This window comes from Protopterus annectens, chromosome 7.part0 (assembly GCF_019279795.1).
Source record: "Protopterus annectens isolate FY-2018-M chromosome 7.part0, PAN1.0, whole genome shotgun sequence".
NCBI lineage: Eukaryota > Metazoa > Chordata > Ceratodontiformes > Protopteridae > Protopterus > Protopterus annectens.
Genome location: NC_056739.1, coordinates 446,439,224 through 446,444,223, shown reverse-complemented (window position 1 = coordinate 446,444,223; position 5,000 = coordinate 446,439,224). Strand labels below are relative to the sequence as shown.

The window sequence follows — 5,000 nt, the reverse complement described above, 5'->3', positions numbered from 1 at the left end:
GTGCCCGAAGCAGAAGCAGTTCGCAAGTGCCCATCGGCCGACTCCTGAAATTTTTGTTTTCGAGTTTCAGAACCAAAGTCTTCAACTAAAGCTAAGTACCCCAACCCCATTGGGGAAACTTTTTCCTGCTCTAAACTGATGTCAGTAAAAATCAATAACTGTATTTCTTGTGGAAAGCAAATACCTCATAAAGATTTTCATTCGTACTTTATTCCTTGCCTAGGCCCTGACCACGGCATACCTCGCTGTCGGATTTGTGCCTTATTTAAACAGCAAACTATTCATCATCGGTATATTTACGCTTCTAAATATTTTGGTACTCGGTTCAATTATCCAGATATGTCTTCTGTAAGCAATCTAACTATCAACATTCTGAAAAAATGCAAAGATAAAGACAGAGACAGGTCACCTATGTCCAAAGCTGCTGATGACGCTTCTCCTAAGCTAGTCGGCAGTTCACCAGTACTCAGTGAGGAGCTTTCGCAGCCCCTGATACCTGCTACTTTAGATTCACATGCCTCTACTGAGACCCATTCAGAGTCCGGTATGCTGCGAGATGCTTCAACTGTGGAACCTACGGATGTCTGTACCTTGGATGGGTCCGGAGCTGCTGTGCAGGCACCGGCTTCTGAGGGTGTATTCAGGCCTACGGACGCATATTAAACCAATGCCATCTTCTTCGTCAAGGCCTAAAACTCGAACCATGCCTAAAAAAATGACACCCAGACCACATGGTCAGGCCTCTTTGCGTAAAAAACAAATGATAAGAATGGCTGAAGACCTTATTACTTTAATCAGGGGAAGCCAACCTTCCCCATCTAAGAGACCTAGGACTGATTTTGCTTATGATACTTCTGATCAGGATTCTGAAATTTCTGTTTCCTCTGATGACCAGGATTTACCCTTATCTACCTATGAGGATTCTGATGCAGAGGACTCTATTCCCTCTGCTTCCCCTCCAGAGGATTTCTCTTTTGGTGAAACTTTGCATACTCTTTGGGAGCATTTCTGCTGGGAAAGCCTGGATTACTCTGATTCTAAAAAAGAGGCTTAGGGATTTCTTACTCCTGCTCCAACACAGGCCTTTAGCTATCCCTCCTGTACTAGACATTGTTGATGACGCCTTTTCGGAATCTAGCTTTGCCCCTGATTCTTTACCTCCTGCTCCTAGAAAACCTGATAGATATTACAGGGTTCCTGACTCTCACAAGTTCATTTTTAAAAATCCTACTGCGGATCCTGAGACCATTTCACAGGGACTGAAGGGCATTAAGGCTACTACAGCCAAAAACCCTACCGCCTCTGATAGAGATTCCAGGGCGCTGGATAGATGGGGTAAGAAGGTATACACTTCTGCAACCTTGGCCATTAGGGGCTTAAACTACCAGTTTCATATGTTAAAGTATCAGCAGCATATTAATGGATTGCTTAAACAGAAAATTATGTTGATTCCTGACTGTGCTGAAAATAAGGATTTACAGGATTTAATGCATTCTGCTGAACAAGTTGGAAAACATACTTTGCAATGTGGTTTTGATTCACTAGAGGCATCTTGCAGGGCTGCTGTCACTGGGTCCGTACTTAGAAGGCATGCTTGGCCTAAGGAGCAATCTTTGGCAGATCATGTTAAAGCTAAATTGCTGGATGCTCCCTTAAATCAGGACCGTCTGCTTGGCAACAAAGCAGAAGAAGCAATGAAAAAGATGGAGGAAAAAGCTAAATCTATGCAAACTGTTAAAATTTCCTACAGGTACAGCCTCCAAGATTTAGTAGGTATTGGCCCTCTAAGAATTGGTCCTTTCCTGCCTCTTCCAGGCCTTCTCAGTCCAAACCCAGAACCAGCAGAATACCCAGTCTTCAGTCCCAAGGTACGCACAGGACTAAGCAGTGGGGGACTCCCACTTCCAAATCAGGGAGTAGTAAGACTCCCCTCTATGGTAAACCATCTCAATAATTTAACTTTAAAACTTCCAAGCCCTTCTCAACTGACTGCTCCTTTAGGGGGAAAGATTGCTCTACAGACAAAAAACTGGGAACTAATTACCCAGGACAAATGGGTTTTAAATATAGTTTCCCAAGGATACAGATTTCACTTCCACACATTACCAACCCCAAATGGTTGGCCAGATCTACCCCCAAGTCAGTGGGCAGAGGCTCAAAAGCAAGTAGTCTCTCTCTTACACATAAGGGCTATTCAAACTGTACCAGAAGAGGAAAAGGGACAAGGTTTCTACTCAAGACTTTTCCTGGTACCCAGAAAAGACAACTCATGGCATCCTATCCTGGATCTTTCTATCCTAAACACCTTTTTGGTGATCCTAAAATTCAAGATACTAACTCTTCATCAGTTACTTCCTATGCTAGGCAAGGATGCCTGGTTGGCAACACTGAATTTAAAGGAAGCCTACCTGCACATCCCAATCAGGGAATCTTGCAGAAGATACCTACGCTTCAAAGCAGGCTACATGCACTATCAATTTTCTGCACTGCCCTTTGGCTTATCTACTGTGCCCAGGGTATTTACAAAGTGCCTAGCTCCAGTCATTGCATTTTGCAGGCAAAGAAATATTCAGATATACCCATACCTGGACGATTGTCTAATTCAGGCAGAAAGCCAGGACATACTTTTGAATCATTGTACAAAAGGTGCTAACTCATCTGGGGTACACCGTAATTGAAAATAAATCGCATCTTGTACCCTGTCAACAAATTATATTCCTGGGAGCAAGCTTGAACACAACTTCCCAGATAGCTTTCCTCACGACAGAGAAACAAATTCATTTGACAGCTTACTTCAAACTAATGGCCACAAAAACTCTGCTATCTGCAAGGCAAATACTGCAAGCCTTGGGGTTCATGGCCTCCTGGATTCTCCTAATTCCATATGCAAGACTGCATATGAGGAAACTACAATGCTATATAAAAAGCCTATGGTATCAATATTCTTAGGATCTAGAAGCAATGATTTCTATCATACCTTGCCTACAGTTAGATTTCCTTTGATGAGCAGAGCCCTGCCACCAAAACAAGGGACTACCATTCACTCTACCCCCTACTGCCCAAACCCTAACAACAGACGCATCAGATTATGCATGGGGGGCTCACCTGGCAGGGAAGTGCATTCAGGGTAAATGGAACCTAAGTCAAATGCACCTGCATATCAATCAAAAAGAAATGTTAGCTCTACAGAATGCTCTGACAGCCTTCAAGGACCACATTCTTCCACAACAATGAATGGTAAGGATGGACAACACCACTGTTATGTGGTACATAAACAAACAGGGAGGGGACCCATTCATACCCCCTCTGCAGACTAGCCTTGGCTCTGTGAAACACAGTCTTGAGCTACCAAGTGCATTTACAATTCCTGCCAGGAAAGCTAAATACATTGGCAGACGAACTAAGCAGAAATCTCATGGGCCCACACAAGTGGAAACTGGAACCAAAGACTTTCAACATGTTGATAAACAAATGGGGGAGCCCAGATATAGACCTGTTTGCCTCCCCCCAGTACTACCAATTGGACAAATTCTGCACAAGGACTCCCCACAAACAAGCTTGGAAAGTGGATGCCCTGTCTTTCAACTGGAAAAATCTATCAGTTTATGCCTTTCCTCCTCTGCCTCTCCTCTCCAAAGTACTACTAAAGATCAAACAGGACAAACCAAGGATGATACTGATTGCTCCAGACTGGCCACGCCAACACTGATACCCCCTCTTGCGCAGTGTGTCACTGTTGGCACCATGGCACCTGCCTCAGACCCCTACCCTGCTGTCCCAGCAGCAGGGCCAGATTCTGCATCCTCAGCTTCAAATCCTGAACCTTGCAGCCTAGCTAATTCCTTGACCTCTCCGTTACCATCCCTCAGTAAACAAGTGTTGGATGTCATTTTGGAAGCAAGGAGGCCTAGTACTAGAAAATCATATGCTGAAAAAATGGAAAAGATTCTGTTCCTTGAACCAAACTCAAGGGATGGGCACAGCAGCACCCAATTTACTTCAGATTCTTCAGTAATTAACTGAGATGCTTCACAAGGGCCTTTCTTTTTCCTCCATCAAAATTCATGCCTCAGCCATTTCAGCTCATTACAGCACAGAACCACTCCTCTTCTCTCATCCACTGCTCAAGTAGTTCCTCAGAGGGGCAAAAAAACTTAAGATCACCCAGGAGAGCCCCAATTCTAGCCTGGGACCTTAACTTTGTATTGGAAAAACTCACTCTACCTCCTCTTGAGCAAGCTGCAAGTGGAGAGTTAAAATTCCTTTCTTGAAAAACTGCCTTTCTTTTAGCAATCACTTCAGCAAGAAGGGTATCTGAATTACAGGCCCTTATGGCAGTGGAGCCTTTCATCATCTTTCATGCAGACAGGGTGTTCCTCAGGACCAACCCCTCCTTCATGCCCAAGGTGGTGTCCAGTGTGGCTCTTTAATCAGTCCATTCATTTGCCAACCTTCTTTTCTAATCCACAGAACAAAGGGGGACAGACACTGCACTCCTTAGATGTGCACAGACAACTTAGATTTTACTTGGACAGGACTAAAGCTGAAAGGAAATCTGAACAACTGCTGGTGGCATTTGCTGCAAGGGCAGAGAGGAAGGCCATTTCAAAGCAAACCATTTCTAAATGGATAGGCTATTGGATTCATTTCTGCTATAAGCACCATGGAAAAGTTATCCCACAGGGGATAAGACCGCACTCAGCCAGGGCTTCATCTACCTGTACAGCCTTTCTCAGAGGTGTCCCTACCAGGGACATCCCAGAAGCTGCTACCTGGAGTTCTGTACATACTTTCACCAAGCATTACAATTTGCCTATTTTCTTTAAATCCAGAGCTCGTTTTGCCACTGCTGTCTTGCAGGGACTTATAGCTGGTCCTAATGCTATCTAAATTCCTCCTCCCATCCTTAGCTTTGGGAATCTACCCAAATGTGATGACTGCAACAGTGAAACATGAAGAACATAGCACAGTTGTGTACACTTACCATAAATGTAGATGTT

The 5,000-nt window shown here is 44.1% G+C and overlaps 1 protein-coding gene across 1 annotated transcript in view; it reads left to right on the top strand.

Annotated features, from left to right (window-relative positions):
• Positions 1 to 5,000, top strand: part of TNK1 (tyrosine kinase non receptor 1) — a 368,229-nt gene that overhangs the window by 237,808 nt on the left and 125,421 nt on the right. The window lies entirely within an intron of this gene.